The sequence below is a fragment of the Triticum aestivum genome, chromosome 7A (genome assembly GCF_018294505.1).
Source record: "Triticum aestivum cultivar Chinese Spring chromosome 7A, IWGSC CS RefSeq v2.1, whole genome shotgun sequence".
Taxonomy (NCBI): domain Eukaryota; kingdom Viridiplantae; phylum Streptophyta; class Magnoliopsida; order Poales; family Poaceae; genus Triticum; species Triticum aestivum.
In genome coordinates this window covers 581,416,332-581,431,033 of record NC_057812.1, presented here as the reverse complement: position 1 = coordinate 581,431,033, position 14,702 = coordinate 581,416,332, and the positions used below count along the sequence as shown (strand labels likewise).

The 14,702-nt window shown below is 44.3% G+C and overlaps 2 long non-coding RNA genes across 12 annotated transcripts; both read right to left on the bottom strand.

Annotated features, from left to right (window-relative positions):
- Window positions 1-2,613: 2,613 nt before the first annotated feature.
- Window positions 2,614-10,245, bottom strand: LOC123148425 (uncharacterized). 11 transcript variants are annotated; one of them, XR_006473834.1, is made up of 6 exons: window positions 9,636-10,245; window positions 8,802-9,529; window positions 4,799-7,554; window positions 3,584-4,707; window positions 3,321-3,435; window positions 2,614-3,227 (listed from the first exon to the last, which is right to left on the bottom strand). It is a non-coding gene; the product is annotated as an uncharacterized lncRNA (long non-coding RNA). The 11 variants fall into 11 exon arrangements; XR_006473836.1 differs by having other exon boundaries at window positions 2,615-4,466; window positions 4,578-4,707; window positions 4,799-4,830; window positions 4,913-7,554; XR_006473830.1 differs by having other exon boundaries at window positions 2,615-2,981; window positions 3,085-4,707.
- A 3,247-nt stretch (window positions 10,246-13,492) lies between these two features.
- Window positions 13,493-14,701, bottom strand: LOC123152344 (uncharacterized). The gene is made up of 2 exons (XR_006476116.1): window positions 14,629-14,701; window positions 13,493-14,305 (listed from the first exon to the last, which is right to left on the bottom strand). It is a non-coding gene; the product is annotated as an uncharacterized lncRNA (long non-coding RNA).
- Window position 14,702: the final 1 nt, after the last annotated feature.

Genomic DNA, 14,702 nt, shown 5'->3' with positions numbered 1-14,702 from the left:
CATGGCCGCGACAGAGAGGCATTCCAGCCAAAAGCTCAGCCTGCACCCCGACGCCATTCAAATAAAAAGGCATGGGGAAATACACCAGACCTACGAGACGTATTGGTGGACAAAGCAAAACACGTAAGATCGGTCTACGGATCGCGGGGGCGCGCCACTACGCGAGACGATAATCGTCACGCCGGATACAGTAAAAGTAAATCCGGTCGGGCCGAGCACAGCGGGCAAGACTCATTGGAGCTGCGTCGCGATATAGCCCAGTACAGAGGTGCCGCACACCCCTTATGCTTCACAGATGAAGTAATGGATCATCAAATCCCAGAGGGTTTCAAACCCATAAATATAGAATCATACGACGGTACAACAGATCATGTGGTATGGATCGAGGATTTCCTCCTACATATCCACATGGCACGCGGTGATGATCTACACGCCATTAAATACCTCCCACTCAAACTAAAAGGACCATCTCGGCATTGGCTCAATAGCCTGCCAGCAGAGTCCATTGGCTGTTGGGAAGATCTGGAAGCCGCATTCCTCGACAACTTTCAGGGCACTTATGTGAGACCACCAGATGTTGATGACTTGAGCCACATAATTCAGCAGCCAGAGGAATCAGCCAGGCAATGCTGGACACGGTTCCTAACAAAGAAAAATCAAATTGTCGACTGTCCGGATGCAGAGGCCCTAGCAGCTTTCAAGCACAACATCCGCGACAAGTGGCTAGCCCGGCACCTTCGTCAGGAAAAGCCGAAATCTATGGCAGCCCTCACGACACTCATGACCCGCTTTTGTGCGGGAGAAGACAGCTGGCAGGCTCGCAGTAATAACATATCAAAGAACCATGGTACTTCGGATACCAAGGACAGTAATAGCAGGTCATGTCGCAACAAACATAAGCGCCGCATTAACAACGATAATACTGAGGATATGACAGTCAATGCCGGATTCAAAGGCTCTAAACTCGGTCAGCGGAAAAAGCCATTCAAACGAAGCACTCCGGGCCCGTCCAGTTTGGACCGTATACTCGATCGCTCGTGTCAAATACACGGCACCCCAGACAAGCCAGCCAACCACACCAACAAGGATTGTTGGGTGTTCAAGCAGGCCGGCAAGTTAATTGCCGAAAACAAAGATAAGGGGCCACATAGCGATGACGAGGAAGAGCCCCGGCAGCCGAACACCGGAGGACAGAAGAGGTCCCCCCCACAAGTGCGGACGGTAAACATGATATATGCAACCCACATCCCCAAGAGGGAGCGGAAGCGTGCGCTCAGGGACGTGTATACGTTGGAGCCAGTCGCCCCAAAGTTCAACCCATGGTCCTCCTGTCCGATCACCTTCGACCGTAGGGACCACCCCACTAGTATCCGTCATGGCGGATTTGCCGCACTGGTCCTAGACCCAATCATTGACGGATTTCACCTCACTCGAGTCCTTATGGATGGCGGCAGCAGTCTAAACCTGCTTTATCAGGACACAGTGCGCAAAATGGGTATAGACCCCTCAAGGATCAAACCCACAAAAACGACCTTTAAAGGCATCATACCAGGTGTAGAGGCCCATTGCACAGGCTCAGTCACACTGGAAGTGGTCTTCGGATCCCCGGATAACTTCCGAAGCGAAGAGTTAATTTTTGATATAGTCCCGTTCCGCAGTGGTTATCATGCACTGCTCGGGCAAACCGCATTTGCGAGATTCAATGCGGTACCGCATTATGCATACCTCAAGCTCAAGATGTCAGGACCTTAGGGGGTCATTACGGTTAATGGAAACACAGAGCGCTCTCTCCGAACGGAGGAGCACACTGCGGCCCTCGCAGCGGAAGCGCAAAGCAGCCTCTTAAGGCAATCCACTAGTTCGGCGTTTAAGGACCCGAACACCTTCAAGCGCGCCCGGAGTAATCGGCAACAGGACCGCCTGGCACATTCCGAGCTCGCATAGCAATGCGGCCCCCACCCCGGTCCCACCCAAACGGCGAAATCCATGCCATGCGTACATAATTACGCATTAAAAATACCATGGGCACAGGCGGGGAGGGGGGCACGACGGTGGCACGCCCCAAGTCACGGCTTAAACCACACTAGGGGCTTCCTGCTTTGTTATTTTTCTCTCTTTCAGGACATTAATCTCTGGAACCCTGTCCAGCAGCATGATTGCCGAACACATGATGCAGCAACCAAGGAGGCAGAAAGCTACATCACACCAGGGAACTCCCAGGTGGATTACGATAACGAGTGAAATACTTGCTTTAATATTATTCCTCAGCTTGCCCTTGGAGGGGACATAGTCCTACTTTTTGCTTATCGCACTACCTGTATCATTCTGCTCTAATGCATGTTTTTTAATAAACAATGCATTGCATTAAGGCTTTTATTGCATTCTTCTTTTATATATATATATATATATACTAGCACATATGCCCGTGTGTTGCTACGGGGAAAAATTGATGTGTCCACTAACACGCCCATGAACGCGGCATGTCAACATCCACCGGAAGTAAAAATACCTCACCCACCTGTTTTACTCACTAATAATTGCACAATCATGTTAATCATGTTCAAACTCATCGAGATCAACATGTTGTAGTCTAGTTCAAATTATTCAACCTGACATTAGTTTGAAATAATCAAAATTGACTTTATATCCCAACAATCTGCAATAACAACCAATAAACAATAAGCTTTAATAATAAACAATTACAACACAAATACAGTAGCTAGTAATTTCTATCCATCTCTCTAACTGTCTCTTCCCTTTGTACAATATAATGGCATCATCGCACAAATAATGGCAACATCGGTACACAGGAAAACGAACAAAATTGCTCCAAATCTCAATTCCAATCTATGTATTGCCATGTACAAAGTTTCCCCAAGTAGAGCGTAGGTGCCAAAGAAGAATGAGAAGAAGCCCCCCAAAAAAGCAAAAAGAATACAGCAGAAATAGAACACCACACAGCAGCAGCACACGATCTCGGTCTGAAAAAAGTGTGAGAAAGGAACTATTTACCTGATACAAAAAAAGACAATTCCCTATTGCATTAAAAGAAGCTATTGTGGCAATACATGAGTTTATGGTAACCTCATATAGTCATGTGAAAATCTCAACGCATCTTTGCTTGAAATACTCTTCAGGTGATTTGCCAAAATTAGGTGTGCCATTATGCTTGGTAAACTCAACAATCCGCTTTCTGTAGTTCATTACCTACTACAGTATTTGGCAAACTGAAAATAATGTGTAGTGGAGGGCACAAGTGTACGTCAAAGGGGATCATAAGCCAAAGTATGTTTAATAAATCACCATAGAAAAGCACAAACCTGAGTGTGCAAACAGAATTGTTGGCGATTGGAATGGGCTTCGATGAAGAAAATTTCCGATCGACAATTTTAGATCACGAGAAATCACAAATTACTAACAGCTTCCTCCAGGAATCTGACATAAATACAACCCCAAAAGCAGTGATAAATGCTTCCCCCTTGAAGCAGTAAGAACAACTTACCATATCTATATACTTTCTTCTCTTAAGCTCATCTCCAACATAAATTCTCTGAAAATAAATACACCAAAGATGGATTTTTACCTTTCTTGGTACTTTAGCAATCCAAAGCTTCAGCCAACCATTGTGTAATTCTACTGAAGAAGACGTTCCACCTTTTTTATCCATGTTAATAATGAGATCTTCTTGCCTTTTCAGCTTGAACACGGAAGGCCCTGTATGCTTGTAGCAGCTTGGTAGTGACGCGGCTTGGGTGCGGATGTGGAAGGCCTCGACGCCACGTTTGGGCATCATGCACACCTCCTTCTAGCGCTCGTCCTCATCGAGCCCCACTAGCGGCTCCATGGCGTAGATTGTATCTACTGCTGTATCTTTTCGCATGAACAATTCAGTGTACAACGTGTACACACAACACACATCAGCTTGCTTCAGGAGCACATGAGGTCGTGATAGGTAACATAATTATGGTTAGGCAATATGTGTGTCGTTCAGTTCAACAAAATACCAATTTCATTTGGTCAAGTCTTAGATTTTGTTCTAAATAACCAAATCACTTGGGTTTGATCTATCATCCATGCCGCGTATGCTAACTCAATGCAGTAACATGGAATGACTCCATCTGCAGTTGCTTGATTTGCCACCATACCAAACTCTCCACCGCTTAGATCGACATAAAGGTGGTGACTGGAGTTTAGAGATTTTTCTTCATGGGAGTTATGCGGATGGACAGAGGAGAGTCTTGTTGTTAATTACGGGACCATGCCCGACGTTCCTACAGATCGGGGTCTCCTTCCACGGCGAGAAGGGCTGCCTCGAGGGCCTGGACTTGTTAGAATAGGCCAGCGACTTGGTGCTCCGGCGGCCTAGATCGGACATGATGAGGATGATGGACACAACCCTTCTTGGTGCTACTGTAAATTCTGTTGGGAAAATGCAATGCATCCCACTTCAGATGGTTCGTTTAGCTCTATAACAGATGGCCCAATATGATTGAATTAATTTATTAGCACTCAGCAGTCACTAAATCATGAAAAATAACACTGTTCTTAATAGAGAAGAATAGAATAGAATTACTAACCTTCAGATTCTCAGTGCCATAGCATCACTATATGACCTCGGAAGAAGCAGTAAATTGGCTTGCAGGAAGCAGGCCACGGCCATGAGGTGTAGCACGTACATACACCACCTCATAGCAAACATCCGCCACCCTATGGATTCCTCATCAAATCAAATTATGAACAAACTGTGAGCATCTTTTATCTTAGCCACATCTCTGGACATAGATGTAACCTGTACTACCTCAGTGTTGTCTTCCTGGTTAGGACAGATCACTGCATGAAACGTCACACATGATTAATCAGTCAAAAAGGACTATCCGAAAAATAAACCAAAACTTGTAGGATTGGCTAATACCTTTCTTTCACCACGCGTGCTTTCCATGAGATAAATCCATATTGTAGCGCAAGAAACAATCATAGGTTTCCAGCTTCTAAGGGCAACATTACCAATGTTTAAGGGATGTAAACAATTAACCATCAACATCCTTGTCTAGGCTAATGCCGCTAAGAATATTTTCCACATCCATATGCTGATTTACACAATATCATCATACAAAAAGAAAGCTTGGTGATGCATTATACCAGCAAAACATGGACATAAACAAAGTTGAATCCTGACCAACATATACTGAAAACAAAAACTGAAACCAAATACAACTAAAGTTGCTCGTCTATTACCATCAGAACTAAAATACTTTGTATTATTCAGTTAGATCAAAACCGTTCTCTAGCACATCTCAAATGAAATATTTTGCTAATTCATGAATCAATCCACATGCATTATCCATCACATTAGTAAGTAGCATAGATACATGTCATTCTGTAGCTGAGAATAAATTAGAGAGAGAGCTGTTTTCGGTGCATCAAAAGAGGAACTTTTGGTGGCTGCTCTCCATCAAATATCAATGGAATCTCAATACTAATTAGAGAAGGGAGAGGAACTTACAGTGGCTACTCTGCATCAAATGTGTCAATGCAGCACATGTTTTTCCTCTTACCTAGGCCTTGTCCCATCGGCTGTCGTCCAGCAGCAGCAGTAGCACCACCGGAGCAAGCTACCACCGGGGCTCCAACCCAGCCCCGCAGGATCCCGCCGCCCCTTCCTGAAGTCTCCTTCCTTTCCTTCTTCCTCCCGGCTCTCTCTCTCTGACCGTACTCAAGAGAGCTGTTGCAGGAGACGGGCACCACCAGAACTTTCCCGCCGCTTCTCGCGTCCTCTCCTCCCCTCTGTCCCTCACAGGTGCAGGGCCACCATATCCATGGAGAGACTCCGCCAGAGCTCCCCATCTCGGTCGGAACCGGCGAGGAACGCCGCCGCCATGAACTTGGAGTTCAAGCCCCGCCGCCTGACCTCCTCCCGCGCTTCGTAGATCGCCTCCACACCGTCCCCTAAACAGGATCCGGACCTGCCTCGACTCCTCGACCGGATCTGGCCGGAGATCGCCGCCGCCGCGCCCAGCGTTGTCTGGATCGCGGCCCCATCTCGCTCGGAACCTAACTCAGGAGGAAAGAGGTGTTGATGGACTGCGGGCTGATTATGTAAAATATGAGGTGTTTTTCTGAAAAACATGCCGAACGAAACGTTTTTCACTTAATCGTGGACTGCGGGCTGATTATGTAAAATATGAGGTGTTTTTCTGAAAAACATGCCGAACGAAACGTTTTTCACTTAATTGTGGACTGCGGGTTGTATTACCCTAAATCACAGAGACGTTTTTTGAAAAACGTCGCGACGGTGAACCCAGAGACTCAATCCGTACTTTATTATTACTAGCAAAAGGGCCCGTGCTTTGCAACGGAATTTTTTTTTATAATCTTTAATGGCTATGATCACATTTTGCTGCATTACCCAGATACAATACCACTCTCAATTTTGTGAAATCATGAACACATTTTAAACGCATAAACATATTTGAAACCGTGGTCATTTTTCAAGTTCATGAACACTCTACAAATTTTTGATCAATTTCAAAAATTAAGGATATTTTTCAAATTCATGAATATTTTATATTATTTGCAAACATTTTTAAAAATTTGCAAACATTTAAAAAACATTTCTTGAATCGGCGAACATTTCTTGAGTGGATGAACATTGTTTTGGAAATTGGTGGGATTTCTTTTGAAATTCATGAATATTTTTTACTTAACGAACATTTTCTGAAATGCATAATCTCTTTTGAATCAGCGAACATTTTATGCATGAATAAACTATTTTGTAAGTCACAAACGATTTTTTAATTTTTAAGATATTTGTTCATTCATGAACATTTTTTAAATTGGCAAATTTTTATTCAATTTCATTAACATTTTTCATACATGACCTTTTCAAAAAATCATGAACATTTTTTGATTTATGGAACATTTGTTTTCAAAGTTTCGAACATTTTTTGAATAAGCAAACATTTTTTAGAAAATTGTGAACACTTTTTGAGGCCACAAATATTTTATGATTTATTTAAAAAAATATTTCAGAATTCCCATTTCTTTTAATTTGAGAACTTTTTGAAGTCCAGAATTATTTAAAGTAGAAAGAAGAAAGCAGAAAAAAACAGGCCGCTTGGACATGGACCGGCCCAAACAGGCGTGCTGCGTCTTCTCCTAGAGCGCATAGAGCACAGTATAGGATGTCCTACTGCATGAGTCGGCCCAGTTGGGGGATTGCCCTGTGTAAAACGTTTTTTACCACATATAGAAAAATGACTATGTGTTGTACCGTGTGCATAAATATATTAACTGGTTAACATCAACGTCGTAAACATATATTTTTAGTATTCACATGGACAACACATCATATTCTCAATTTTTTTTCTTTTAGAAAAAATCACGGCGTCAATTAAACAGTCACAATTTGCTAGTAACAACCCTCAGTTTTATGACCTGGACCGAAGAGAAGCAAACATTAGTTGCTCACGTGAGTAGAAAAAGATCAAGGAGACTAACCTTAGAAGTGTGTCTGATTTGCTTCATCCAACCCTTATTATTAGTCACGAAAAAAACCTATAGGGACAATAGTAGGCACTAAAGAATTAAAATAGAATAGCAGTTTTGTGACCTGCGGCAAAGATGTATAAAAGAGTGGAACTAATGTCACTCCATGAAAAAATCATAACATGAACCAATCCTTGTAAATACAAAAGATCCGGGAGTGTATGTACATGAGTTCAGCACCAGCTATCATGGTTACTTCATGTTAATTGAATACCAATGAAGAAGCACAAAGCTAACTAACAGAAACAAACAATTCATGGTTTAGCTATAGTAGTATGCAAAAAACTAACTAACAGTAAGGAAAGCATCAGAATAGATCTGAGTAGCAAGCACCATCTATAGTTTTCCAGCTTTGTCTTCCCTGAATTTTTTAGGTTGGGCCAACCCGAACCAAATATGTGCAGCAACAAAGATGATACTGCTATATGGTAGGATTCTTGAATACTGTTCAAAGAAAGAAGAAGATTAATCTTACACTTGGGGGTAACACAGACTCGTATAGCATGGCCTTTCTGAACCTATAGTCTTGCAATGGCAGATCCCGCGGCTAGGTTTGTGATGGAGGAGAGTGCTGAGGCCGCCGGCGACATAGTCGGCTCCTCGCGAAACGACTATCGCAGTAGATGTGGTCGCGCCGTAGGCGGCAACACTTGTGTGCGATGGGAGGGCGAGGTAGCCGCAGTTGTACTCGTAGGCGAGGCCGGTGTCGGCATGGTCTACAGCAATTAGCACGTACGTAACGGTATGGGGCATGCTGCTGCTACTGCTTGAAGCTACCGATAGCAATGGAGGAGATAGCATGAATGTGCCAGGTGAGAGGCAAAGAAAACGTCTTTGATTTCTTGGTTCAATCCTTGGCTTGTAACAACAAATTTTCAAAAAAAGTAAACTCAAACAGGGGCTTGCCGCTTGCATTTCTGATTAGCTGAAACATAATGCAAAATACATAAAAAAGATGAAGTAGTTGGTTTAAAGACTCCAGTGCATTTCAGCCAAACTATAATTGTGAGCAATCGGAAGTAGCACCAAATTTTCAGAAAAAATAAACTGAAACAGGGTAGATCCTAAGGGGGGCAAATCAGTTACATTCATTATACAACAGTGCAAACAAAGAAACTCGGTTGAATTCATCGATCATACAGTGGTGTACCAACTATAGTAACAGCAAAAAAACAACTACTGTGAGGAACACAGGCACCACAAGTTCACAACCAACGCAGCAACGCTATTTTTGAGGGGGTCGAGGCATTACATACCTCTGGTGTAGCCCGCCATTGGCGATATTGGACGGCTCGACGGATGTTCTTCTACCTCCGGCAAACTCGGCACTTCTTCCTCCGGCGAACTTGAAGGCGACACGATGCTTTTCTGGTCCAAGTACTCCGGGATTTGATGGATTTTCTGGTCCAAGTACGCAACCTGATGGAGATTTCGGCCAAGGACCCTTCCTTCTTATAGCAGCGAAATTCAATCCGGGTCGGGCACTCCACTGATTTCTGTTGGAGAAGGCCACGGTCATGAATTCAACCCAAATCAGACAGGGGAGCAGGATGTTACCAGACCTAACAATTAACGCACGACAATTGATCAAGAACAATTAACCCATATGTACCAAGCCAGGCTCCTTTGCTTGCTCCCGCAACAATTACCAACAAAAACCCCGGCCACATCCAACAACATGCTATATAGGATCGCAAAAAGATCCACCTTTAGCCAAGCTTGCAGCATTGTGCATATGATTTTTTACATCAAGTGGCGCTTTGGAAGTCATGAGTATACACCCAATACTGACTGCACAAGATAGAATGAATTTCAGAGTACATGTACATGTACAGAACATGGAAGCACATAAAAATTCAGAGTAAGAAATTTATCAGGGAACATGGTAGCACTTGGGCTGCAGGCAGAAATTCAGAAAACATGATAGGTCTGCACACAGTATTAGAGAGAACGTGATTACTCCAAGTTGCTAACTCGAATTAGCCTGCAACCAGAAGAGGCAACACAGCCATGTGAGATTGGGAGGAGCGCCATGGGTAATGGACGGGGGCAGGGGGAGGTGCAATGTCCACTGGTCGAGCAGGCTGTACCTTGCCGTGATGAGTGCGCAGACTGGGGAAGTGGACGTCCTCTGCTCCGGCCGCCCCTTGGCTAGCCGACGCCGTGCCTCATTGCCTTGGCCGCCTCTGCCTCCTCATGTTGCCCGACAACTACCCCCCATGCTCCAGCCCGCCGCGCAGCAGAAGCCGTCTCCGCCGCCGGCAACGCCGGCAAGGGCGCCGCCCCTCACCGAGCACACGCCCAGGCGAGGCGTCCTCCGTCCTCCCGCGCAAGGCACGTCGGACGCCTTCTCATCCTCCTCTGCATCCGTAGCCGTCTCCGCCGCCGACAAGGATGCCGTCTCCGCCGCCGACAAGGACGCCACCGTGCCGCACGGACGGCAGGTCAAGGACCGACAGCATCTGGATAAGATGTAGGCGTTTTTTTTTTGAATAAAGGATCGAGGGACCGGGGACGCCGGAGGCCGAGGAGAGGCCGAGAGGGCCGGAGGCAGAGGGGAGAGCCGGACACCTTCCGCGCCGACGAGAGCCCAGCCGCCGCTGTCCCCGTTCCACCTTCTCTTTCACTGGATAAGATGAACAAAGAAGCGCAGGTGGAAATCTTACAAAATGCAAAGGCTAATTTGTAAATTTGAATCGTTATTTCAGATCCACTTAAGTAGGGACGGCGGGTTTAATTCATAAAACCACAGGGACCTTTGCAAAAAAGCCACGACGGTGAACCCGGAGACCCAATCCGTACTTTATTATTAGGGAGAGACTAGCACAAACGCCCGTGCGTTGCATCGGGTGAAAAAAAACCCACACTTCCCTAACCCAATTGCTCAAGACCCTTTTTCATTCCACGACACAACGCCAGGCATGATGGGATGAATAAACTCTTTGAAATCGGCTGCCGTGAAAATATATACTGTAGAAAAAATATGCATGTATTTCGGTTTTCAGTTCATTTGTATTCACCCCACAGGTATGTCATAAAAGTTTTAGTCGATGCGGTGGCTAGCTTGTCGGGTGAATAAAGTGGAGGTCCACAGTTTGAATCCCAGGCGGCTCGCTTTTTTCTTTTTATGCATTTGCCGCCCGACCTCTCGCGCGAGGTCAATCCAAATCGGCCGGCCCAGTCGCTTGATTCCTATGCGAACGGACGTCTTTTTGACACAAAATGCGTCAAAAGCAAATCCTATTTGGCGCTGCAGGCGCACGTTAACATGTATTCTGCAAACGGGCGCCTACAGCACCCCGTACTGGGCAGGCCCGTTACTGTGTACTCTATTCCGCAAGAAAGAAGGGAGCCGACCCGTGCGTTGCAACGGGAGAAAAATGTTCAATTTGTATGTAAAATTGTAAAATTTATGTAAAAAAATGTTCAATGTATATTCTTCTAAAAATACAACGTATATCAAAAATAAATAAATGTTTGGAATTGCAAAATTTGTTCAGGTTTAAAAATTTTGTTCGAATTTTCAATATTTATCCACGATTTTAAAAACGTATTCATATTCAAATATTTTAAGGAAAATTGTCCACACTTGTTTCCAAGAATTGTTGAAAATATTTAAGAAAAATAAATAGACCTGTCGCTAAACTACTTTAACTTGGGCGCTGCAATTTGAGCATTATCAACAGCTAGCTCATGTGGTTGGCGTCCCTGCTACCTAGCGTGAGGTGGCGAGATCGAACCCATCAAGTGTGGTTTTGTTTTTCGTGCTATTTTCATGTTCTCGTTTCCTGGTTATGGGCCGGCCCGGTTGTGTACGTGAGGATTCAGCCAAAGCTCGACTGGGCCGGCCCGATTACGTATCTGAGGTTTCAGCCGAAGCTGGACCGGGCCGGCCTGATTAGGTTTCAGCCAAAGCTCGACTGTTAGAGCTCTCGGGAGTAGTACCACCTCGTTTATATTACAATTTTATCTATACAAATCGTAAAAGCGTATTATGACATGTGAAGAAAGCGTATTGTGACGGTGAACCCGGAGACCCAATCCGTGCTTTATTATTAGGGAGAGACTAGCAAAAACGCCCGTGCGTTGCAACGGGAGAAAAAAATTTATCTCCAATGGTCATGATCACAATTTGCTGTATCACCAAGATTCCTTATCAATCTCAATTTCATGAAATCATGAACATTTTTTGAAACTCGTGAACATATTTCAAATTCATGAACACTTCAAATTTTTAAACATTTTTTAAATCAAGAACTTTTTTGAATTCATGAACATTTTATACTATTTGTAAAGTTATTTAAAAATTATGAACATTGTTTTAACAATTTTCTCGACTGCTAGCGCTCCATCTATCATGTCCTCATTTGACCGTATTGAATTAGATTGACAAAACTACCTTTTGTTTCCTCCGCTCTCCGCTCTCTCCTAGCACTCCCGACTCCCCAACGCCTGCTCTCTCTCTTCTACTCGGCCGGCTCATCCGACCGGAGTAGCCTGCAGACAAAGGTGAAACTGAATATATGTTGATTATTTCTGTGACCCGAAAGAAATATCTATTTTTGATTAAATCCCTTGTATTTCTTTTCTTCAAGTTTTCTTTTTTTACGCAAAAGTTTCTGTTTAATTGAGAAAGAAGAGAGGGAGCCCATTAGCCAGCGCAGCCCAACACCGTCGGGCCTAACTTAACTTTTTTCACGTCCAGGTCGGCCCACCTTACTCCCGTTAACCCTAGCAGCCAGGGAGACCGATCCCCTCGTCTCCCTCCAGCGCCGCCCCACGCCAGCCTCGACCCTCCCTCATCTTCCTCCGCACACCGCTGGTGACCGCCGCCACCGGGGAAGCCAAGCAGATGAGCATGCCGCCATGGACGCCTCGCCTCTGCCTCGCGCTACCCACCGGATCTGGTTCTCCATGTTGAGATCCGCCCGTTCCGGGCCTCCACTCGCCCCGCTCGCCAACCGCTGGAGCCCCAAATCCCGCCGGCGCCATGACCCACCGCCAGGAGCTCGGGTTCAGGCCACGACGACTGCTTCCTCTCACCGCACAGCACCCCGCGCGCCCAAATCCCTCCTCCTCCTCTGGTTTTATGAGACCTTGGGCATTGTTTTCGCCACCGTTCCTTTTTTTGATCGATTCGTGTGTGCCTCATCCGCCTGACCTGTGTTTGCGGATTAGTTGTTCGCTCTGGTTAGATTGGATATAAATTCGCGATGTGGGATTATTATTAGCCGAACAAGCACAGGAGGCCCAGCCAGGCGGCGCATAATTCTTTGCGGAGAAACAATCGAATCGTTTTTACTCAATTACTTTTGTACTGCGGGTTTATTTCCATAAAAGTCAAGGGGTTTTCTGAAGAACGCCGTGACGGTGAACCCGAAGACCCAATCCGTGCTTTATTATTAGGGAGAGACTAGCAAAAAGTCACGTGCGTTGCACCGGGTGTACAAAAAATAGATATATGCTTAGACAGTTGAAAAAAACTACCACTAAAACAACATCGCAATCAGTCAAACAACCATATCATAACAAAATTTTCAAATGATTTTTTGTTAAAAATGATTTTCAAACAATAATTACTTTTTCAATTTGTAAATCCCGCACCATTCTCAGAAAACAAACTAATAAGTAAACATGGATATGCTCTTACTTGATTTTCCACATGGCAAGTTGAAACAAATTTTGTTATCAAAATCGAAGCACAGTATCAAAAGTATTGGGATAAGATTTCCGATCAAGATTGATGAATGGTTTTGGTTTAAATAGTTAACAAACAATGCAATTAGATCTCATTGTTGCATGCCTAAGGCTCAAACCCAAGAATAGCCATGCACCCATAGTGAATAATAACCATTCAAACCATCATATGCTTAAGACATCACTAATGTTATGTTTCTTAAGGTAGGCCCAAAAATATAAAATAGCATGCTAACAAAATAGGATCAGGAAAGAACAAAGCAATATTTTTCACTGACAAAGATATAAAAGTAGCTACATTATATATAGAAATTGGCTGATCAGACTTCTCTCACACAGGAGCAATCCGTAGTTCTCAAGCTCTCTACACAGGTACTGGATAGCATCTTGCTCAGCTTGAGATGAATAAGAACAGCATGTCAAAACTTCAAAGGCAAAGGAGTCAAAGAAAAAACATGCTAAGCTGTTCAAACAAGATATTTCTTGAACTGTTTCTCCATGTAAACTTACTAAGCCAATCGCTTCCATTGATTCTAGCATACATATACCACGTACAATCATCTTCTCTCATGTTTCCCGCCACACTGTTTTAACCCCGCTGCACTTATAGCTGTTAATAGGGAACACAAAAAACATGTATAGTGTTCTCCGGCATGAGAGGGGCTCTCACATCCAACAACAGAAGAGCGATCTCCATCGCAGTTCGACAAAAACCTGGATGCTATGCACCAGTTTTAATCTTGGCTCTTTCTTACAACCTATATAATCGCAAGATGAAGCAGATGCTGAAAACAAACATTCCAGAAGAAAATGCCATGGTTATGTGCATTATCAAAAACCCCAAAATTAAATGCATTTAGTAGGAATCCATACTGTCTCTCAAAGACATACCAAACTAACTATTAGATGAACACAAGAGCTATTCAATGAAACCATCCCTTAGCTCTGTGCAAAAATCTGATTATAATAGAGGAAATGGTTTATTTGGGGCTCCCTCTTGGCCCCGGTGATCAGGTGGCAGCTCTATCCATATTTCACGAGTTCGTCAGCGGGCTGACAGGTACTGCAGGAAATATATAGATTATTGCCCTCAATCATGTGTAATAAATTTGTACATTCTGTCTGTATTTGGTAGTTATTTCTAGCATAAAAATTAGGTAGTAGCAGCACCTCTAAGTGACAGAGTGACATACATAGCAGCATGCCAATCATGGCTCACAAGATTCACAGATATGCATACGAAGAAGAAAAAAGAAAAGCATGTGTATACGAAACCTGCATTAGTGCATCGTTCTGAACACACACAAAGTAGGAGAACGCCCAGGCAGAGTCAGAATTCTGTCAGGAAAGAGGCAGGCACAAAATCAAGAAGGCGTGCGTGCATACCGGCACCTCCAATAAGGAATCCGTGAAGCCGCCACTCCATCCGCTCTCGCAACCAGCTCGGGTCAACGCGGCCG